We start from the raw sequence: 25,579 nt of genomic DNA, 5'->3' as shown, positions 1-25,579 counted from the left end.
ATGTCTTACTTGTCTCTTTAGAAATGCGGGAACATTTCTTAGTGTGTAGACAAGAGCTGCCTGTCATTGCTCTGTGCCCTTTCCCAGGCTACCTGGGGAGAACAGAGATATCAAGAAACAATGAGGGGCTTCCCTGGTGGTGCAGTGGTTAAGAATCCACCTGCCAATGCAGAGGACACGGGTTTGAGCCTTGGTCCGAGAAGATCCCATATGCCACGGAGCAACTAAGCCCATGCGCCACAACTACTGAGCCTGTGCTCTAGAGCCTGTGAGCCACAACTACTGAGCCCGTGTGCCACAACTACTGAAGCCCCCGCGCCTAGAGCCTATGCTCCTCAACAAGAGAAGCCACCGCGATGAGAAGCCCGCACACTGCAACGAAGAGTAGCCCCCGCTCACCACAACTAGAGAAAGCCCGCGCGCAGCACCGAAGACCCAACGCAGCCAAAAATAATAAAAAAAAAAAAAGAAAGAAACAAAGAGGCAAAAATTAAGAACAGTGAGGACAAGAGGAAGTAGTAACTTTTTCAGAATAAAAAGGAGAAGGTACAAGTTGGTCAGAAAGGAGAAACAGCAAAGGGGAAGAAGAAGGCAAGAGGCTGGGGTTTCCTTTTGAATGGACCCAGGAGGCTGTGGCTGCTCCAGTCTCTGTTCCTCCTAGGTGTCTACACTCTTACCTCTGCCTGCCTGGTGCCACCACCCAGGCACCTCAGCAGAGTAACTCCTACTCTTTCCTCAGGAGTCAGCTCAGGACTTGGCCTCCCCTGATCACAACAATGGGTTTAGGGGTCCCTCCACAGTGTTCCCTTATGACCCTGTGCTACCTCAGCTCACTGCTTCACAGTTTAGTGCAGCTTGTAGACAAGCCTGTCTTCTCCAATGAACCATGGACAACTTGGGGAGAAGAGTTATTATCACCTTCAATATTCAATAACTCTGTAATTCTAACACACCTGGTAGAATGAATCACCGGGAGATTTCTGTCAACATCACCAATGTATGTACTCCTATCTTGGAAATACTACTTAGCATAGATTATAGGATTAATTGCTGGAGAGCTAGTGTACCAGTCTCTGAGTAGAATAAAATATCAATACCAGTCTATCAACATTTATTTCTTGGAATAGGTCATTCATTCATTTATCCATAAACCAACTCATGTTTTCAATAAACATTTATTAAAAACCCCATAGTTTGGGATTCCCTGGCGGTCCAGTGGTTAGGACTCTGTGCTTTCACTGCCGAGGGCATGTGTTCAATCCCTGGTCGGGGAGCTAAGATCCCACAAGCCGCACAGCGCAGCCCAACAAAACAAAACAAAAAACCCCAAAACCATAGTCTATCACTCATTCTGTCCATTCATTCATTTACTCAACACACATTTATTGAGTGTCAAGTGTTCAAACTGGATGTATTGGTGAATGTAACAGGAATATTTCTCCAATGGGAATCATACAGGATATTGGAGAAAACAGACAATACAAATGTAAAGGCATGGATGTAAAATTATGAATTGCGATAAGTGCTTTGGAGGAAACTAAAAAGGTGCAGTTATAGAGAATAAAAATGAAAGGGTGGTCAGAGGAGGTTTCTTAGAGGAAGTGACAATTAAACCAAACATTCTGCCAGACACTGAACTCAGGAGGAACTGAAAGACTGGTGGGCAATATGTGTAGAAATCTACAGTGGGATACCTCCTGCCGAGGACAGTTGCAGAAAATAGCAGTGGATGGAGAACAAAGAATGGATTACCAGCTCTAATTAGGCCCACCAGGAAAGCTTTCCCAGAGGAAGTGATGTTTCCACTGACTCCTGGAGAATGAGAAGGCGTATTTGAAACCTTCCAGGCAAGGAAATCAACATTGGGTCTTAACATCTCTCAACTCCTGCATTTCTACCCTCCAGTTCATGATGTAAGAAGGATCTTTCTAAACCTCATGTCTGAATATATAAATCCCCAAATTAATAACTTAAGTAGCTTCCCATCCTCTCTCCAGGAAATACAGACTGAACTGTATGGCATATTTCATAACATGATCTCAGCATTAACAACTGCCCCCTCCTTGCCTATGACCTTTAGCAGTGGATTCTCAGCTGGGCTCCTTCACACATTGATGGTTATCCCAAGGTATTCCCTCTGCTTTGGGAAACTCCAGCTTCCAGACTTCTACTTTAAGGTCCAGATCAGCTGTCACCTGGGTGACACCTGCCCTCCTCACTCCCCTACGCCACCTCACACCTGGAGAGAGCGAGTCCTTCCTTTTTGTCCTTCCACAGCATCTTGAACCTAGCTCTATTTTGGAAGTTATCTCGCTAGACTATGATTATCTTGTGGTCTGTCTTTCTTACTAGACTGTGTACTTCATGAAGACAAGAATATTGTCTTAGTAATCTTTGTACTCCCAGGCCTAGAAAGCCCAGTGCTTATATTATAGGTGAACAGTCAATGGTTTCTTATTAAGTGCATGAATGGAGAGAAGGAAATGACTTACTGGGTAAATTCTCATGGTAACAGTTTAGTTTAAAGAATATAGGCTGGCACAAGGAAGAGAAGGAAATTAAGGAAAACAAAAGAGACTATACTTAACCTTATGAGGAATGTATGAGAAAGTAGGAAACATTGGTTCCAAATTTCCAGTTTTCTGAATTCATTAAATCATTGAGGTGAAACAGAATTAAGTATTAGCCATGTATATCCATGGATAAATCTGGGAACTAGCTATAGCAGCCACGTCTAATAGTTATATAGTGAGAGCCAATTGGGTAATTTTGAATTTTCTAGTAGCCACATTAAAAAGGTAAAAACAAACAGATGGAATTCATTTTAATTATATATTTTACTTAACCTAATATATTCAAAATATTATCATTTCCACATATAATCAATATAAAATGTTGAGATATTTTAATTTTTGTTTTTGTTTTTTTGCAGTGAGTCATCAAAATCTGGTGTGTATTTTATATTGGGTTGGCCAAAAAGTTCCTTCGTGTTTTTCCTTAACACTTTGCGGAAAAACCTGAACGAACTTTTGGCCAGGCCAATACGGCACATCTCACTTTGGACCAGCCACATTTCCAGTGAGCAGTGTGGCTAGTGACTCCCAGGTCAGAAAGCTCAGAGCTAGAGTATTTGGGTATTTCCGAAAAGATAAACTATTTTTTTCTTTTAAGTTATTATTTGCCTACTTACTTCCGTTGCATAGGCAGGAAAATGAATGTATACTTAAGTAGAGGGTTTAATTATAATTTTACACAATTTCACCAAGTTGGTTTGTATATGCAATTCAATGTCTTTGGAACTTGTTTTGCCAGGAGGTGGGGTTGGGAAAAGCAGGAAGAAAATGGAAAGAAGGAATTAAAACTCCTTTTCACAGACATTTCTGAAAAAAGTATACGTTTATAAACCCTTCCTAAAAAGTTACCAGGAACTTTAAGAATGTTCATACCTACTGTTTGACATAAGAATCTTACTTCCAGGAATCAGCCATCAGGAAACATTTGGAAATGCGTTCAGAGATTTAGGCATCAAGATGTTCATTACCATTTTGGTACACAAATTAATAACTGGAAATATCTTAAAGTCCAGAATTATAGGACAGGCAAACTATGGTATCTATTTATAATGAAATATTGTGTTGCCACTAAAATTTATGCATGGGAAAATTTTTGATGATGTGGGAAATTGTTTGATACAATGTTAAGCAAAAAGCATAGGAAACAAAATTGTGTATTCAATATTAAACAATGAAAGGTGCAATGAAAGACTGGAAGGAAATATGATAAAGTGTAGCAGTATCTCAATAGCAGAATCTTGAGTGATTCATTTTTTCCTTCTGTTTTGATGAGTTTTACAATTTTTCCCACAAGGAGTGTGCACTAGGTCTATAAGCAAGCAGACGGAAACAGAGAAAATATTTAACCTTGTTCACTTTCTCACAAGCGCTATAACTCTAGCTAGGAACCCTTCCCCGTACCTTCTCTTCCCTCCACACACATATGATCTCCCTCTCTGGCTTTGGGTGAGAATGGAGAGAGAAATGGCTAAAGAGAGGGGCATCTGAAGGCAGCTAAGTGATGGGGTAGCTTACTGGAAGAGAAGCTGGGAGAACAGCCTTCTTGTGTTGGATTTCTAAGCTGACTGGGAAAATCTCATCATCCCCCTGGGTTCCAGTTCCCCATCTATGAAAGGTGATGAAAATCGTTGGAATGAATTTCCCTTAGCCACTTCTAATTCTCTATGATGAGCCCTCTGACAAAAAAGACTTAAGCTTAGCACTTTTTCTCTCCTCCCTACAACACATCTTTTCAGTTCTGGTTTCTCTCATTCTATGTGTTTATTTTACAAATGGTAACCAGCTGTAAGACTGACCCCTGCCCCCCCAAATATCTCAGTCTTTCTACTACGAAATCCCCATAGTGCCCCAAATGTCATACCCTTAAGTTCAGGAAGCTTCTCTTATTTAACGTATTTTTGGAACACCACCTGTCTCCGAGGTCAGTAGCAGGAAAGAGAATCTTGGATCCATTTTAGAAACTGTTTCAAGTAACAACATTACTTTGAAAAATGAACAGCCCTGTTTTGGAGATACTAAGTTCAAAATCAGAAAATCTTTTCCAGTATCTCCTCTCCAAGAGTCCCTTTTTGGTACCAGTATGGAAGGTAACAATGTTGATGAATAGTGGCCTGTAGATACCCTAGTGATCTCTACATTATGACCCATCTGCCTCTCCAAAGGGTTATACAAAAGCAATATCTGCAAAAATAGCTCCAGAATGGGACCTTGTCTCATTCTTATTAGGCGTCATTCTATAATGCCTCTCTTAAGAGATAGATTTTGCCTTTACATTATAGTCTTAATGTCTACATTTTCTCTATGCAAATTAAATCCAAACACATGATTTGACAAACTAGTCTCTGAAATCCTCAGAGCCTTATGATAGCTCTATTACCTAAAATAGTACCTGGTATGTGGTAGGCTCTTCATATATGTTTATTGACCAGAACTGTTCTTAGACTGATAAATCTCAACATATGATTGAACTTCTGGTCTTTCCTAGAAATTGTGGGATGTAAGATTATCAAACCTCTATGCCACCATAGTATTATGAGCTTCCTGAGCTTTTGCTCAGTGTACTTCTTTCATTAAATTATTTACTCACTTATATTCATTCTTTCACCACATATTTTGGAGGTATTATACCAGTTACTACTTTTTGACACCCATCAATTAGCAGCAGACTACAGAAAAAATTTTGGGCTTAGAACATTTGGGATTCAAAGTCAAGTTCTGCCTCTTACCAGTTGTGTGAACTTGAGCTAGTTAATCTCTCTCAGACTCAGTTCACTTTTTTCTAAAATGGGGTAACACACCTGTGTCACAGGCTTACTATGAGTATCCCATGAAATCATTTGTGTAAATCACTAATCGAGTTTCTGGGATGGGCTTGAAATTATTTTTTAAAAGTATCTGTATTTAAAGTATGTGGAGACTGTAAAACAATTTTCACAAATGTTACCTCTTGCAATGCTTGCATCTCCCTGGAGAGAAGACGCATTATTTTTAGGTTTTGCATCTGGGGAATTGCATGAATGGTCTGGGGGAAGAAATTTGGGGGCATGGGGACCAAGAGAACATTGGTGTCATGAAACACACTCTTGACCCAATGATGATGTGAATGGCTATTAGTGAGGAGTGTCTGGGGTAACAGGTGCCGAGGCCTTTTGCAAAGTGAAATTTCAGAAACAGCAATGCTCTAAATATGGCCTGGTGAAGGAGGGAGTTGACATTTGAACATTTACTTTGCGCTATAGCCTTCATCATCACCACCATAGTCCTCCACCACTAGACACATTTACAAATGAGGAAACCTAGGCTCAGAGATGTTTATTTGTACAAGATTTCCCCAGCTCCCAAGTGGCAAAGGTGGGTTTTAAATTCAGGTGTGTGTGTGGCTGAGAAATTCAGCTCAAGCAGCAAATCTGAAATTGCTAGTCACGGATGTTTTAATTAATGCAGATAACATCTACTGAGCACTTACTACCTGCCAGGAAATTTCTAAGACTTTTATACATGTTAACTTATTTAATTCTCATCAAACTCCATGAAATATATAATATTATATTTTTCATGTTATAGATAAGGCAAGTAAAGTGAAAGTTATTAACGTACTTGCCCAACATCACATGACTAGGAAATAATGGTGATGAGATTCAGTACAGGCAATCTGATTCTGGGATCCTCTGACATAACCATAATAGAGACTTTTTAGAGGTAAAGCTTCAAATACGGGTTAAGATTTATGACCTTCATAACCTGTAAGTAAATACTAACTTAAAGAATCTGTAATTTGAAATGTAATGGTTTTCTACAGTTTTTCATATTTGATTAGAAGTAAGAATAGGAAAATTTGCATTTTCAGACAATAGCTAAAGCTAGACAACTATAAAACTATGGCTTTGATTGAGTACCCATGTTCTGATCAGCCTTTGTCTTCATCTGATTTTTATATTTTTTGAGGGAAAAACAGTCACAGTTTCTGGCTGCAGCCTGTTTGGCTGTGCATTTGGAAGGTGTAAAATATATTCATTTATCTCCATCTGATGATGGTCTTGGTCAGCAAGCTGTGGGCAATTCATATTATTGATATTATTCTCTAATTTCACTTGTGTATGTCACTGTCTCACTTCTTAAAATTCCCCTTGCTTTTTATTTTTCTTTCCATTTTGATTTGCTATCCTTGGTGAAAGGCGACTTTAGAGAGAAAAAATAACCATAGATTTGTGAATTTTTGAATGGGTGAGTGAACAAGGTTGCCATGTTCAACTGTATAGGTTGAGTACTGCACAACTATAGGAGACACCATTTGCATGGTCTGTGATGTGAGTAACATCCCCTGGAGTTGTGCGATGTGTGTTCATATACCTGAATGAATATTGATGTGTGTGTGGTTAAGATGGCATTCATGTATGAATATGTCTGTGTATGAACATGTGACTAACGTATCTAAGAACTCCTATTGTATATGTGTGAATTTGTATGTGTATTTGCATCTGTGTCCAAGTATAAGTTTTGATGGTGGAGTGGGAGATATGAGTTAGGAAAGACTGAATATCTTAGTTTCCATAAGACATATGAGTTTGCAGCAAGAGGAGTCACACGTTTCTTTTTGAAGTAACATTTAAGCATGATATATGGTAGGCTGTATTGACAAAGTGCCAAATAAAAGCACTTGGTGATTATTCAAAGTTCCTCCAATTTTTTTTCCAAGCAATGCACTTCTGTTTAGCCTGAATAGTATGATTTAATTTTCTTCAGTGTGGGAGAATACTTAATGGGAGTTTCAGTTCTGAGCTTTACTCCTAGCTTTATAAACTTTTTTCTTAGACATACCTGTTCTTCCTCACCTGTAAAAAAAAAAAAAAAAAAACCCAGAAAACAAACCCAAGCATATGTGTATGTGTGCATGTGTGTGCATGCACATGTGTATGCATATATAATTTTCTTGTATCTCAGAGAACTCTATAAAATCAAATCATAAGATTTGATGCAAAGGTATTATTAATTACAAGTCATACAGATATACCAAATTTCTGCTTTTCTTCTGTATTATTAATTCAGTTCACTCATTCTTCAGTAAACATTTATTGAACAGGTACATTCTTCCAGGTATTGTGGTAGATGTTTAGAATACTCATACTCTCCTCAGAGTACTTATAGACTATAAGAAGAGACACATGCATAAACAGACGTTAAAACACATGGTAAGACAAATTTGTGACTTTAACACACTCACATTCTAATTGGGAGAAGAGGCTAATAAAGAAAGCATAGGAATCCTGATGGGAGAAGTACTGCTTTTGACATGTTTGTGGGGGACAACTAATGCCACTTGGGTTTGTGGGTCCTGAAGTCTTTGTGGAAGATAACTTCTTGTTTTATTGTGTTTTGTTTTATTGAGGTATAATTTACAACTAATGAAATTACCCATTGTAAGTGTATAATTCAATGCTGTTTTGCAAATTTATTGAGTAGTACAGCCATGACCACAATCCAGTTTTTGAATATTTCCATTTCCCTGATGCCTTGGTGGTGGTAGGCAATCTCCACTCCAACCCCAAGTCATCTGCTTTCTGTCTCTACAGATTTGCATTTTATGAGCATCTCATATAAATGGAATCACACAATACATAGTTTTTTGTGTAAGTCTAGGTTCGTTCATTTAGCATAATGTTTTTGACGTACATCTGTGTTGTAGAATACAACAGTAGTTTGTTACTTTTATTGCTGAATAATATTCCACTATATGATTTTACCACATTTTGTTTATTCATTCACCAGTTGATGGACATTTAGATTCTTTCATTTTGGGGCTATTATGGATAATACTGCTATGCACATTTGGGTACAAGTCTTTGGGAGGACATAGGCTTTTAACTTCTGTTGGGTAGTTACCTAAGAGTAGAAGGAATAGAATTGCTGGATCATTTAGTAATTTTTAAACAGCTAAGTGGAGCTATAATTCATATATCCTAAAATTTACCCTTTTCAAGTATACAATTAAATGCATTTTAAAGTTAGCTTTTTAAGAAACTGCCAATTTGTTTTCCAAAGAGGCTGTCCCATGTTACATTCTTACCAGGAATGTATGAGAGCTTCAATTTCTCCACTTCCTGTCAACACTTAGTATTGTCAGTGTTTTGATTATAGCCATTCTTCTGTGGATATGCAGAAGTATTTTTATTGTGGTTTTAATTTGTATTTCTTATTGAAGAATGATGTTTAGTATCTGTCCATGTGCTCACGTCCATTTGTATGACATCTTTAGTACCTATTCATATATTTTACCTTTTAAAAAATTTGCGATGTTTGTCTAATTATTTTTGAGTGGTAAGAGTTTTCTGTATATTATGGATAAACGTAATTTATCAGATATATTATTTGTAAATATATATGTATAACTTAGTTACACTTTTAAAAAACCTGCTTGGTATTATCTGGTAAATTTGAATATATTCATATATCTCATGTCATCTAGCAATCCTACCCCTAGTTATATATGCAACAGATATGTGTGCACATATGGACCAAAAGATAGGGAAATATGTTTGTGACTGAACTATTTGTGTTAGATCCAAAATGGGAACAGTGCAAGTGTCCATCAGTAGGGTAGATGAATGCATTTTGCTATGTTCATAAAATTGAACTGCACAGAGATGGAATGTACTCATAATGGCTAAAGCAATAAGTGGATAAATCTCACAAAAGACTGCTGAATACAAAAGCCTAGAAGATATAAACTATGTAGTTCAATTTATATAAATTTCAAAACTGATATATGGTGTTAGAAATCATATGATTTTTACATAGCGGGGAGGAGAGTGAATAGTGATTCAAAGTAGGTGAGAAAGGGGCTTCTGGATTGCTGGCAGTAACCTACTTTTTGACCAAATGGTGGTTATATAAATGTGTCAATTTGTGAAAATTTATTGTATTTTATGCTTGTGATTTGTGAACTTTTTCTCTATAGGTTATTCTTCAAAAAAAAAAAAAAGATTTTAGGGAAAAAAAGGAACATGTGCTCTCGTACTAGATTGGGTACAAATCTTAGCTCTATTACTCTCTAGTTGTAGGACCTTGGCTAAGTTACATAACTATGTTCCAATGTCCTCATTTGCAAAAGGAAAATTATAATAGTACCTGTTTCCTAAGTGGTTGTGAGAACTGCATTACTCAGTTGAAGCATTAAGAATGCTTATACCTAGTATGTGCTCAATGAATATTGACTACTGTTGTTGTTATGCTCTGGATGTTTCCCTCTTTTCCCTCTTTTTTTTTTAAGTATTGTCTACATCATATCTCATCTCTAGATCTCAGTTTTTCTCTAGGATTCCATCCCAGTACTCCACTCTTCTCATTCTGCATACCCGCTTGGATCATGTCATTCTTCCTCGTGTTTCCCCACGACCATTTACTGTTGGTTTCTCAGTCCTCAGATGTCTCCAAATACTCTGGCACCCCCAAATCAATCAACTGAGTTCAATACTTTGCTTTGAAACCAACTTTTCCCTTTTTGTTCTCCATTCTTCTCCTCATCCATTGCCAATTCCATAAAATAGCAATGGAACTGAAATCAAACAGATCTGGGGCCAAATCCTAGCTTTATTTATGCTAGCTGCGAGATATTGGGAAACTCAGTTAATCCTTACACACTTCTGTTTCTTCTTATTTAATATAAGGAAGATAATACAACCTACCTAAGTTTGGCTGAAAGCACAAAATTTTTTTCAAGCTTGATATTGAGTTATGGTCTGGTACACAGTAGGCATGAAGTTAATGTTCACTATTGTTATTTTTGTTATTATGCTATTGTATATATTCATCTCTATTCCTATAATTAAATCACATTTATTTCTTTGACTATGTCCCTCTCCTGAAGAGGATATACCATATTGCCTCGATGCAGGGGTTTGGACCATATGACCTCATTAGTTCTGTTTTAGACTTGGGAGTCTTGGTGTAGAGAAACATTTCCTTCTTTGCAAAGGAGGTCAGGGAAAGGGCAATACAGTGTTTTCCACTAATGAAATAACAGTTACAGTGGGAGATCAAGTCACTCAAGGAGATTGACTCTTATTTTTAGCTCAGCTCAAAGAACTGTAGCCTATTTTAGGCAGTCCTGGGACTTCCCACAGCAATCTCAGAGATGGATGGGTGTTCTGGCTGCAAATACGTGCAGATATTCCAAGTGAAAGAAAGCCATGGGTTCTAGAGAGATGATACTCATCACCAGTGAGAGGTATATTTTGACTAAAAATAATTTGGCTTTTTTGGGGAGCCTTTGGACACAAGAAGTTCTATGATACAATAAATAGAAAAATATATTTGATAATCAGACCTGAGTCCCATTTTCCCCCCACCAGTTATTAGCTGTTTAGCATTAAGTACAACAGTTAATCTCTCTGAACCTTGTTTTCCTAGTTTGTGAAATGGGAATAATGAGTCGCATCACAAAGTGTTACTGTGAAAATTATATGATAAGGAAGATAAGATGCCTGTCACGTAACAGGTGCTCAGGACATGTGAGGTCCTTTCCTCCCAATGATTAGTGGATTCTGATGTGGCTACATGGATTTTCACTGGCTGCATTACTGCAGCATTACCTTGGGCACACTGTTTATCAGGAAGAGACTTGAAAGCAAACCTAGTCCATTCTCTAGACAGGGCAATTAAAAGTGTCCTAGGCTAGCAGCTCAGGGCCGTGAATCTATTTCTGGCATCTATTCCTGCTCTGATTAAGCCTTCACCGTTTGTTCCAGTCCTTGTAAAAGGGTCCCTACCCCTCTACATCTGGATCCTGTTCATTTGAAAGACCATGGGCAGCATATTGCAAAGGGCAGAGTGTTAAATGGCCTCAGATTCAGAATTTTGAATACTGAGTCCTGTTCATCATTAAGTCTAAATTTATACTTTGGGACAGATTCTCTGCTTCTGGGCATCATTTGGGTTGAATTTTGCTCATTAACCCAAATTTGTTTACTTGTATTTCATTCAATAAATACTTCTGCCCTAAGCTACCCTACAGTAATCTGTGATAGTTGTTTAACTATAACATTTTTCTAAAGATGAAATGAATAGAAAATTTTAAAAAACACATAAAATTTGAAACCAGATATCTGGTTTTGAATATCTGTAGTTTTAAACACTATGTTTATAATAAGGAACATAAATGAATCAAACGATTAACTGGGAACACTGTGACATATTTGGTAGACAGCATCATAAATGAAGGTCTCAATTTACATTCCCACCAACCGTGCAGGAGGGTTCCCTTTTCTCCACACCCTCTCCAGCATTTATTGTTTCTAGATTTTTTGATGATGGCCATTCTGACCGGTGTGAGGTGATACCTCACTGTGGTTTTGATTTGCATTTCTCTAAAGATTAGTGATGTTGAGCATCTTTTCATGTGTTTGTTGGCAATCTGTATGTCTTCTTTGGAGAAATGTCTATTGTAGCCACTATGGAGAATGGTATGGAGGTTCATTAAAAAACTAAAAATAGAACTACCATATGACCCAGTAAACCCACTACTGGACATATACCCTGAGAAAAGCACAATTCAAAAAGATACATGTACTGCAATGTTCATTGCAGCACTATTTACAATAACCAGGACATGGAAGCAACCTAAATGTCCATTGACAGATGAATGGATAAAGAAGATGTGGCACATATATACAATGGAATATTACTCAGCCATAAAAAGAAACAAAATTGAGTTATTTGTAGTGAGGTGGATGGACCTAGAATCTGTCATAGAGAGTGAAGTAAGTCAGAAAGAGAAAAACAAATACCGTATGCTAACGCACATATATGGAATCTAAAAAAACGGTACTGATGAACCTAGTGGCAGGGCAGGAATAAAGATGCAGACGTAGAGAACGGACTTGAGGACACGGGGCGGGGGTGTGGGAAGGGGAAGCTGGGACGAAGTGAGAGAGTAGCAGTGACATATATACACTACCAAATGTAAAATGGATGGCTAGTGGGAAGCTGCTGCATAGCACAGGGAGATCAGCTCTATGCTTTGTGAAGACCTAGAGGGGTGGGGTAGGGAGGGTGGGAGGGAGGCTCAAGAGGGAGGGGATTTGCGGATATATGTATACACATAGCTGATTCACGTTGTTGTACAGCAGAAACTAACATAACATTGTAAAGCAATTATACTCCAATAAAGATATTAAAAAAATGAAGGTCTCTTACAAATTAATGAAAGGAAGGTTATCAATGAACAGTATAATAGATGAGACATGAACTAGTAATTACAAAAAGAAAATAAAACTAGCAAATGAACCAAGAAAACTTGGGAAGACTCACTAATAGTCAAAGAAATTTAAGTGAACACAGCCATAACACACATCAATGGTTTTTGATCTGGGGACCACATAGACATAGAGTTATGAGATGGTAGCTTGATGGTCTTTGGGGCAGTAGAGGTAGAGTTTGAGGTAGAGGAAGAATGGTAGCTTGACACAGGTTCTCTCATATCATCTAAGCTCTCTTTCTTACTATAATGTACTACCTTGTGTTTGGCCTCAGACAAATAATAGGAGCAATTTCTTACCAGAAATATGTTTAGGTCAAGATAGATATGAAGAATTTAATTGTACCTTCTTTTCTCTTGTGTTACCTGGCACATGGCAGATGTCTGGGTAAAGAGCCAATTAGTAAAATGTCATGTAAATCTCAGGTTAGTAAGGTATTAGCTCCTCTCATGAAATGGAACAGCATAAAATAAAATGGGCTCAGTGACAGAAAGAGAAATGGTTGGATAAATAGAGAACAAACATTTACTGAACCTATGCTGTAAGTGCGGGGACTCTGGTAAGAATCTTACACGTTACCTTGTCCTTAGGCATAGTTATCCTTATTTAAAAATGGGGAAAATGAGGCCCTGAGAGACGAAATCACTTGCTCAAGGTCTCAGAGTAAGGAAGAGAAGAGCTGGGATGTCTAATGCCTGCATATGTTAAGCCCACCAACCCACTACCAGAAAGAAGAGCAGAGTAGAAACCCACGTTTTACACTCAGCTTTAAATTATTTTTCAAGCCCTCTGTTCCTCAAGGTTTAAAAAAGTAATCCTGATATTGTTTAAGGAAAAAAAATTATGTTTAAATATGTACTTTTGGAATATAACTAATGGTTTTTAAAAATCACCTGGCAAAGAGTCAGCTTTGAGCAGCAGAAAGTCATCTCTTGCTCTCAGTAATATTTCCGCAAGCAGAGAATGTTTGCTGCGTATAAAAAAGGTTCTGATTTGAAGCTAGAATCTGCAGATTTTTTTTCTTTCTAAGAGTGGCAAAGATTCCATGTGATAAGTAAATGTGCACTTGAAAAATTTGAATTTTAAAATAGGAGAACATTTTAAACTTTCATCCTGACATCTTGAAAAACGTAGTTCACAGTTTTAAGAATGTTCTCCATTTATTACAGCGTATGTTAGGTTACACTGCCCATATTGAGCTGTGTTCTGATAGAGAATTTCATGTTGAAGAGGATTCTTCATTACTATGATAAAAAAAAAAAAACTATTTGCAAGAATCCCAGTGAATAGCATAGTCATTGGGACCTTAATGGCAAAGAGGAGGACAGAGCTGAGGAATGTCACTAATTCCTTAGTGAAGGAAGATTTGAGTCAGGCAGACCCTTATAGAGTATATTTTTTCCTGGGTCTCTGCCGAGCCAATAAACCATACGTTATTTTCTAACAAATGCCATCTTCCAACAGGTGTGGGCTTTGACCACCAGAATTTTACTATGTGACCCTATTTTCCCAGCACTGCCCTTCCATATGGGTACAGAATCAAGAGTGGGCACATGATCCCTCCAAAGGTCAAACATATTCTCCCAAATCAGGATTTAAAATTGGAATGCAGAGATGTTAGTCAGATTCTGCTAGTCACATATGAAGAAGCATGGGAACTTTGGAGGTATAGGATGACCATCTTTTGTCAGACACCCAGAAAAGGAGAGAAAACCAGTTTGTAGAAAGAAAAGAATAAAGGAAATGTAAACAAAACATGGGCTGGAGCATGATGTCATAGAGGGAGGGACTGAGGGATGTTGGGACTTGATTTTTCTGACAGATCTCAGTTTCTAGGTTTTAATCTTTTCTGACTGTGTTTCCTTTCTTTGGGTTCCATGGAATATCCCTATCTCCTTTTCATAGATTCCACCTTTCCTAGTTTTTCTGCTTAAGCTCATTTATGCAGGTGTTTGTTTGTTGTTTCACTTGCTACCAAAAGAGCCTTAAAACCCAGGCTGTCACCCACTTGGAAGCCAGCAGAGGCTGTTGTTCCAGGGATGGCCACGTGTTATACAGTTCTAGAAAGCCAATCAACCAGGAAGTTCAGTCTCTAGCTTCAAGGCAGCACAATTGAATGCTGTAAACCCTGGGCAGAGCTGAGACTAAGATTCAGGGAGAGCAAATCAAGCTAGAGCCCAAAGGGAAGAATACCAGGGAATTTCTGAAGTGGCTTATTTCCCAGGGTTATGTGAAGTCAGTGAAAAAATGTACATAAAAATGTTTTCTTTATTGTAAAGGGCGAGATACTTTAGTGGTTTGGGGCAAAGATTCTGAACTCCCTGAGTTTAAATCTCAGCTCTGCAGCTTTCTGGGTGGGTGACCTTGGGTAAGTTAAACTTTGCCTCGGTTCCTTTGATCTGTAAATTGGAAATGGTAAAGATAGTTCCTACTTCATAGGGTTCTTTTGTTGATTAAATGAGTTAGTATAGGTAAAGCACTTAGACTAGCTCCTGGAAATTGGTAACTGCTGTTAAGTCTATGTTAGTGTCTGTTGTTATTAGTGTTTATGTAACTGTATTGTTGACCTTCACTGTCACACAGACTTTGTGATGCTTGTTTTATAAATAACCATAGCATTCTATACTGTAATCTACAGAGCACACTGTATGTGGCATAAATTTCCCTTGAGCTAAGGATTTATGGCATTAAGAAATAAACCAAAAAGCATTTATTAAGCTCTTATTTTATGCCAGGCACTGTACATACACCATTTAGTTTAGCCAACACTCACAAGCCTATGCTGCATTTATTCTCATCTCCATATTCCAGGTGAGGACATTGAGGAGGGGAAAGGTTGAATAGCTTAGTCAAGATCTCAAGGGTGAGATATGGCAGAGTCCACTCAGGTCTAAACCCAAGACTAACTGACTTCAACTTGGCAAGTCTAATGCCTAAATCTCAATGAACAGTCATACGTAAAGTCATATAACAAAACTTGCTATGGATCCTTTGCTTCCTCAAAGTCAAAGGCAATTTTCCCTGCAGGGATTCCTCTAAGTAAGCCACATTCTGCAGCTGGCTTCTCTTTTCCCTCTACCTGGGGATGAGCCAAAAAATACGGAACAAAATGATTGTAAAGTACTAAGGAAATGTGGCTAAGCATGAAAGGGGGTTGTAGCAACATGAGAGGATCCAGGAGGGCTGGGTGATGCTCAAGATGTAAGGCAGATTTGGGAGCACTGAAGAGTTTCACAAACTCTTGCTATAACTGAATAGCTTTTTATAATTGCTAGAAAGGCTTATCTGATTAAGAGAGGAGCTGTGGGAGTTGGGAAGACACATAACACCATCTTTCATCTTCTCCAGGACTGAACACTGTGCAGGACCACAATTCATAATGCAGAACATAACTTCATTCATAATGGAAGACAAATTTTGGTTGATATAGCACCATTTTTATAATTTTACAGACTTGGATCAATTGATCCTAGAACATTTTCATCAGTAATATAATACCCTGTGTGTTACAACTTAACCATATATACTTAAAGAAGATTTGAGGACTCTACCCTTTGTATCCCCTTTGCATCTCCTTTTGTGGGAAAAATGGTATTCAATCCCCAGTGGAGTTCCAGTGGTTCAGCTGGTCAACCAAGTGAAGTCGTGAAATCAAGGGATAGCTTTGGGAATTCTTCATGTTCTTCACTACTACTCTTCACATGTTGCCCAGAAAAGCATATACTCAAAGGGAAAACAGTAGGTTTTCTATGAAAGTGCAGCTTCTAATCAATTTTCCACTCAGGTGGTACGAACCGGCTCTCAGAAAACAAAAGTAACCCTGCTTTGTAGTGTTTGTTGATCTTTGTCATGTGAATACTCCCATTATGGCTGATTTCAAGGATAGCTGTATTTAACAATTGGCTAGCAAAATCTCTGACTAGCAAAATTCCCAATACAAGCTGGCTCCAGTGCACCCCGACCCTCCTAAGCCACACCTAGGTAGAAGATCTGGAGCTAATATCATGAAAGATGAATGTGGAACTTTCTCTACGATATTTGGACAATTACGGGATGTAGCCACAGAATGGGTATTCCCCAGACCAGCAAGATTTGTTTCTACTCTTTCCTCCAGCTTTATTGAAATATAATTGACAGATAAAATTGTAATTTATTTAGAGTACACAGCATTGATATATGTATACATTGTGAAAGGATTCGAGTTAATAAGCATATCCCTAACAGCCCATATTTACCTTTTGTGTATGTGTGTGAGAACACTTAAGTTCTACTTTCTTAGCAAATTTCAGTTATACAGTAAAGTGTAATTAACTGTAGTCGCCATGTTATACATTAGGTCTTCAGACCTTATTCATCTTATAAATAAAAGTTTGAACCCTTTTACAAACCTCTCTCCATTTCTCCCATTCCCTATAGTCTGGCTTATTTCATTCAGCATAATGCCCTCCAGGTTCATCCATGTTATTGCAAATGGCAGGACTTCCTTTTCTGTTAAGGCTGAATAATATTCCATTGTATATATATACAACACATTTTCTTCACTGATTCATCCATTGATGTGCACTTAGGTTGTTTCCACACCTTGGCTGTTGTGAATAATACTGCAATAAACAAGGGAATGTATATATCTCTTTGAGATAGTGCTTTTATTTCCTTTGGATATATACCCAGCAGTGAGATTGCTGGATCATGTAGTAGTTCTATTTTTAATTTCTTGAGGCTCTTCCATACTGTTTTTATAGTGGCTGTACCAGTTTACAATCCTGCCAACTGTGTACAAGTGTTCCCTTTTCTCTACATCCTCATCAGCATTTTTATCTATTTTATTTTTGATAATAGACCACCTTACAGATGTGAGGTGATATGTCACTGTGGTTTTGATTTGCATTTCTCTCATGATTAGCCATTTTGATCACCTTTTCATGTACCTGTTGGCCATTTGTATGTCTTTTTTGGAAAAATGTCTATTAAGATCCTTTGCCAGTTTTTAAAATTGAGTTATTTGGGATTTTTTGCTATTGAGTTGTATGAGTACCTTGTATATTTTAGATATTAACCTCTACTGGATATGTGGCTTGGAAATACATTCTCCCATTCCATAGGCTGCCTTTTCATTTTATTGATGGTTTTCTTTGCTATGCAGAAGCTTTTTAGTTTGATGTACTCCCACTTGTTTATTTTTGCTTTTGTTGCCTTTGCTTTTGGTGTCAAATGCAAAAAGAAATTACCAATACCAATGTCAAGGAACTTTTTCCCCATGTTTTCTTTAGGAGTTTGTATGGCTTCAGGAGTTTTATGGTTTACAGCTTTAATCCATTTTGAGTTAGTTTTTGTGAATGGTGTAAGCCAGGGGTTCAGTTTCATTCTTTTGAACGTGGAGGTACAGTTTCTCCAGCATCATTTATTGAAGAGACTTATCTTTTCCCCATTGTATACTCGTCACACCTTTGTTGAAAATTAATCGACCATATACGCATAGGTTTATTTCTTTTTGAACTTTCTCTAGAAGAAGAAAGAAAAATTAAAATTGTGGAATAAACAAATTAGTCAGTTTGTGGCTTCTTTCCCTTTTTCCCTTTCTCTGAGTGGGTCAGAAGTACTGATCACACTTTGAGAGGAAAAATTTTATTTTTACATTCAACAAATATTTGTTGAGTTCTTACGTGTGTCAGACATGGGGCTTGGCACTGGATATGGAGTCGTTTGCCAGGAGGTAGGGAAATGGATGCACTCAGTATCCTCCTGTATCTTAGTCTCTAAATGCTAATGACTCCTGAACCTTGACCACCAGACCCTATCCTGGAAATCTATCCCCCTTTCTGATCTCTAGTTTCAGTACTGGTTCTTCACTGTTAGCCTCCTTCTTGCCAATCTTTCTTGCTCCTTATTTAACAGTATTTATTGAGCAGCTACTGTGAGTTAGGCACTCTTCAAGGTTCTTGAAATGCATCAATGGAAAAAAATAGAATAAGATTACATATATTCTACTGGCAATAGATTCCACCAGCTCATCATTAAATACTTAGTTTTCTCCAAATCCCATGCTATATATAATTCCTTGCTTTTCCTCTATAAACCCTTCCAGTCCCTTGTCTGTCTGATAAACACCTAATAATCCTTCGAGACTCAATTAAGTATCTTTTCCTCTGTGAAGTCACTGGTGACTCCTTTCCTTCCAACAAAGCTAATGCCTCTTTTCTTTCTACTCTCATAGTATCATCACCTATTTTCCACTTAAACTGTGAACTCCATGTGGAAAGACATGGTTGTTGTTATACATATTGACATACTTTAGACAGTAATTTAGTTGTAACTAGCATAAGGGACAGAGTGAATGTCTAATACTCCAAGTACCCGGTTAAGGCAATTTGTACTACAAATGATTTAAGAATATACTGCTTGAAAACATTCTTCCTTATGTCTAGCTACATTTTAGGAGTGCTTCAAAAGAATATTAATCACACTTAGATTCAGAGAGTATCTGAGAAATGTGGGAATGTTGGCTGAATCCAACATCCTTCATTGTACATCTATAAGAAACCCTAACGGATTTGCATTTGTTGAACCTGAAACAAAAGAACAAGCCCCCAAAGATATAGAGGTAGGTGGCAATCTTCAAATCTCTGTGGAATGCATTCATTTAGTAACCATTTGTCCCCATCCTTCCTGGACTAGATTACACAGTGTCTTTTTCGTATTCAGAATGATCAGGACACTGTGTTATTCATCTCTGCAGTACCAGCACCTACTACGATGCTGGCACTCAATCAGTGTTTGATGAATAAATGATACATTAGTTCAATAACAGTTTCAATAGGCATTTATTAAACCCACCAGCTATTCGAACAAAATGACCAAATTACCAAATGTCTTATTATCGAGGCACTACCACAGGCATTACAAACTGCTGTTGCAGACTCTAGTCAATTATTTAAGCAAATCGCAGATGCCAAAGAAAATGAGCTGCCATGGAGGAAATATGCTTACTATGTGAAATATGAAATGAGAGGATATGTTTTATTTTATGTTTAAGGAAACCTTGACTATGATGAGGAGACATAATTTTTGTTGGACAAAAATCTTTCAATATAAAAACAAAAAGTTGATTGTCCAATAAAATATTTTTAAAAAACAGCTTGGTTTTGTATCAAATGGCAAACCTAACACTGTAAAATACAGTTTCCACTACCAAGTCAATGCATTCCAGCAAATATTTACTGAGCACTCACATATCAGCTCATGTGATATAAAGATTAATGAAACAGTCCCTTCCCTCCAAAGAGAGTTTTAGAATAATACAGTTGCCCCTGGGATTAGGTGTGTTTAATTAAGAGATATCAGAATGAGCAATAGATCTAGGTTTTAATTTTTAAAGCATGTGTAACCTTAGCCATGTTGTTTATGCTATGCACCCAGAATACCTCTCCTGACTGCTTATCTTGTGCCAGACACCAGATTGGGCTTAACCTGAGAATCTAGGCAATGCCTGGAGCATAGTAGATACTCAATAAATATTTGCTGAAGGTGTGAATGAGTGAAGGAAGGTGGAACATCAAACAGTTCACTGTTCCTCCTTATTCACAGTCGGGATCTGGTGGAAGAAGCATGATGAGAGAACAATGCAGAAAGCATTATCCTGCTTGAATAAAAGTCAAGGTAGACAAAGAATTTTGGCCTCAGCTGTGTTTCAAAAATACTAAGTTTTCCAGGAAGGTTGGCCATCTCAGGCAGAGGAAGCAAAGGCCTAAAACTGAGAGACCATGGTGGTCTCTGAGATACGCAGATCCTTCAGTTTGGCTGGGCACTAGGGTGGGATACATGTGAAAGAGGGTGGGCCTGTACCAAGAGATGGGTGGGGCCAGTTGCAGAAAATGTGTGTCAACTTCAAGTGCCATTCATTCCGATATCTATGAGTAGTACAGCCACTCTGGAAAACACTTTAACAGTTTATTATAAAGTTAAGCCTATGCATACAGTATGGCCCGTTCCTAAGTACTGTGTTTAACCCTGGATAAATAGAGACACTTGTTCACACAAAACTCTATACATGAGTGTTTTTAGCAGCTGTATTTGTAATTGGCCAAAACTGTAAACAACTCAAATGTTCTTCATGGGAGAATAGATAAACTGTGGTACCTCCATGGGATGAAATACTATTTACCAATAAAAAGAAATGAAATTTTGATTAACACAACCGCTTGAATGGATCCCATAGGTGAGTGAAAGAAGTTTCCAAAAGTTACACAATGTATGATGCCATGTATGTTGAGAAACACATCAGTTGGTTGCTAAGGGTCAGGTGTGGGGGAAGAAGATGACTATAAAAGGATAGCTTGGTGGAGTTATTGAGGGTGATGAAATGGTTCTCTATTGTGACTGTGGTGGTGATTGCACGAATCTATACATTGTGTTAAAATGTATAGACCTGGGGTGCCCGTGAGCGGCTGGAGCAGATCTGGGCTGCCGCTGGGGCTTTGTGATCCACTTCCTGGGTGCCAAGGGGCTGCTGGGCTGGGGCCAAGGTGGGCAGCAGCCCTCGGAGATGGCGGTGCAGAGGTGCTTCTGCCAGTTAGCACCATTGGAGACAAAACTGAGAATTGGGAAGAAGTACAGAAATTTCACATGAGAAAATCTTTGGATTTTCAAGAGATACCACACATTACATCATCATCATCATCATCATCATCATCATCATCATCATGGTTGTTATTGTTTACTGTGGATGAGTCCAGTGAAGTATAAAAGAAAAGATACCCAGGATCCTCAGTGGAGAGTCTTTCAGTCAAGAGCAGGAAAGAAAATCTGCCAGTTTTGGAGTAGCATGATTTTATATCAGTTTCATGCCGTGTGGCTGACAGGGTCTTGGTGCTCTGGCTGGGTATCAGGCCTGAGCCTCTGAGGTGGGAGAGCCGAGTTCAGGACATTGGTCCACCAGAGACCTCCCGGCCCTACGTAATATCAATCGGTGAGAGCTCTTCCAGAGATCTCCATCTCAATGCTAAGCCCCAGCTGCACTCAATGACCAGCAAGTTACAGGGCTAGACAACCCATGCCAAACAACTAGCAAGACAGGAACACAACCCCACCCATTAGCAGAGGGGCTGCCTAAAATCATAATAAGTTCACAGACACCCCAAAACACACCACCAGACGCAGTCTTGCCCACCAGAAAGACAAGATCCAGACTTTTCCACCAGAACACAGGCACCAGTCCCCTCCACCAGGAAGCCTACACAACCTACTGAACCAACCTTACCCACTGGGGGCAGACACCAAAAATAACGGGAACTACGAACCTGCAGTCTGCGAAAAGGAGACCCCAAACACAGTAAGTTAAGCAAAATGAGAAGACAGAGAAATACGCAGCAGATGAAGGAGCAAGGTAAAAACCCATGAGACCAAACAAATGAAGAGGAAATAGGCAGTCTACCTGAAAAAGAACTCAGAGTAATAATAGTAAAGATTATCCAAAATTTTGGATATACAATGGAGAAAATAAAGAAACGTTTAACAAGGACCTAGAAGAATTAAAGAGCAAACAAACAATGATGAGCAACACAATAAATGAAATTAAAAATTCTCTAGAAGGAATCAATAGCAGGATAACTGAGGCAGAAGAACGGATAAGTGACCTGGAAGATAACATAGTAGAAATAACTACTGCAGAGCAGAATAAAGGAAAAAGAATGAAAAGAATTGAGGACAGTCTCAGAGACCTCTGGGACAACATTAAACGCACCAACATTCGAATTATAGGGGTCCCAGAAGAACAAGAGAAAAAGGAAGGGACTGAGAAAATATTTGAAGAGATTATAGTTGAAAACTTCACTAACATGGGAAAGGAAACAGTCAATCAAGTCCAGGAAGCACAGAGAGTCCCATACAGGATAAATCCAAGGAGAAACATGCTAAGACACATTAATCAAACTATCAAAAATTAAATACAAAGAAAAAATATTAAGAGCAGCAAGGGAAAAGCAACAAATAACATACAAGGGAATCCCCATAAGGTTAACAGCTGATCTTTCAGCAGAAACTCTGCAAGCCAGAAGAGTGTGGCTGGACATATTTAAAGTGATGAAAGGGAAAAACCTACAACCAAGTTTACTCTACCCAGCAAGGAACTCATTCAGATTCAACGGAGAAATTAAAACCTTTAAAGACAAGCAAAAGCTAAGAGAATTCAGCACCAACAAACCAGCTTTACAACAAATGGAACTTCTCTAGGCAGGAAATGCAAGAGAAGGAAAAGACCTACAATAACAAATGCAAAACAATTAAGAAAATGGTAATAGGAACATACATATCTATAATTACCTTAAATGTAAATGGATTAAATGCTCCAACCAAAACACACAGACTGGCTGAATGGATACAAAAACAAGACCCGTATGTATTCTGTCTACAAGAGACCCACTTCAGACCTAGGGACACATACAGACTGAAAGTGAGGGGATGGAAAAAGATATTCCATGCAATTGGAAATCAAAAGAAAGCTGGAGTAGCAATTCTCATATCAGAAAAAATAGACTTTAAAGACTATTACAAGAGACAAAGAAGGACACTACATAATGATCAAGGGATCACTCCAAGAAGAAGTTATCACAGTTGTAAATATTTATGCACCCAAGATAGGAGCACCTCGATACATAAGGCAAATGCTAACATCATAAAAGGGGAAATTTACAGTAACACAATCATAGTAGGGGACTTTAACACCCCACTTTCACCAATGGACAGATCAGCCAAAATGAAAATAAATAAGGAAATACAAGCTTTAAATGATGCATTAGACAAGATGGACTTAATTGATATTTATAGGACATTCCATCCAAAAACAACAGAATACAGTTTCTTCTCAAGTGCTCATGGAACATTCTCCAGGATAGATCATACCTTGGGTCACAAAACAAGCCTTGGTAAATTTAAGAAAATAGAAATCATATCAGGTACCTTTTCTGACCACAACACTATAAGACTAGATATCACTTACTGGAAAAAAAACTGTAAAAAATACAAACACATGGAGGCTAAACAATACACTACTAAATAACCAAGAGATCACTGAAGAAATCAAAGAGGAAATCAAAAAATACCTAGAAAAAATGACAATGAAAACACGACGATCCAAAGCCTATGGGATTATATACACTACCAAATGTAACATATATAGCTAGTGAGAAGCAGCCACATAGCACAGGGAGATCAGCTCGGTGCTTTGTGTCCACCTAGAGAGTTGGGATAGGGAGGGTGGGAGGGAGATGCAAGAGGGAGGAGATATGGGGATATATGTTTATGTATAGCTGATTCACTTTGTTATACAGCAGAAACTAACACATCACTGTAAAGCAATTATACTCCAATAAAGATGTTAAAAAAAACCCCCCACAAAACCTATGGGATGCAGCAAAAGCAGTTCTAAGAGGGAAGGTTATAGCAATATTATCCTACCTCAAGAAACAAGAAACATCTCAAATAAACAACCTAACCTTATACGTAAAGCAATTAGAGAAAGAAGAACCAAAAAACCCCCCAAAGTTAGCAGAAGGAAAGAAATCATAAAGATCAGATCAGAAATAAATGAAAAAGAAATGAAGGGAATGATAGCAAAGATCAATAAAATTAAAAGCTGGTTCTTTGAGAAGATAAACAAAATTGATAAACCATTAGCCAGACTCATCAAGAAAAAAAGGGAGAAGATTCAAATCAATAGAGTTAGAAATGAAAAACGAGAAGTTACAACTGACACTGCAGAAATACAAAGGATCATGAGAGATGACTACAAGTAACTATATGCCAATAAAATGGACAACCTGGAAGAAATGGACAAATTCTTAGAAAAGCACAACCTTCTGAGACTAACCAAGAAGAAATAGAAAATATAAACAGACCAATCACAAGCACTGAAATTGAAACTGTGATTTAAAATCTTCCAACAAACAAAAGCCCAGGACCAGATGACTTCACAGGCGAATTCTATCAAACATTTAGAGAAGAGCTAACACCTATCCTTCTCAAACTCTTCCAAAATATAGCAGAGGGAGGAACACTCCCAAAGTCATTCTACGAGGCCACCATCACCCTGATACCAAAACCAGACAAAGATGTCACAAAAAAAGAAAACTACAGGCCAATATCACTGATGAACATAGATGCAAATATCTTCAACGAAACACTAGCAAACGGAATCCAACAGCCCATTCAAAGGATCATACACCATGATCAAGTGGGGTTTATCCCAGGAATGCAAGGATTCTTCAATATATGCAAATCAATCAATGTGATAAACCATATTAACAAATTGAAGCATAAAAACCATATGATCATCTCAATAGATGCAGAAAAAGCTTTTGACAAAATTCAACACCCGTTTATGATAAAAACCCTCCAGAAAGTAGGCACAGAGGGAACTTACCTCAGCATGATAAAGGTCATATATGACAAACCCACAGCCAACATCATCCTCAATGGTGAAAAACTGAAACTATTTCCACTAAGATCAGGAATAAGACAAGGTTGCCCACTCTCCTCACCACTATTATTCAACATAGTTTTGGAAGTTTTAGCCACAGCAATCAGAGAAGAAAAAGAAATAAAAGGAATCCAAATTGGAAAAGAAGTAAAGCTGTCACTGTTTGCAGCTGACATGATACTATACATAGAGAATGCTAAAGATGCTACCAGAAAACTACTAGATCTAATCAATGAATTTGGTAAAGTAGCAGGATATAAAATTAATGCACAGAAATCTTT

The sequence above is a fragment of the Eubalaena glacialis genome, chromosome 17 (assembly GCF_028564815.1).
Source record: "Eubalaena glacialis isolate mEubGla1 chromosome 17, mEubGla1.1.hap2.+ XY, whole genome shotgun sequence".
In the NCBI taxonomy this organism is placed as follows: Eukaryota; Metazoa; Chordata; class Mammalia; order Artiodactyla; family Balaenidae; genus Eubalaena; species Eubalaena glacialis.
This window is presented reverse-complemented; position numbering follows the sequence as displayed.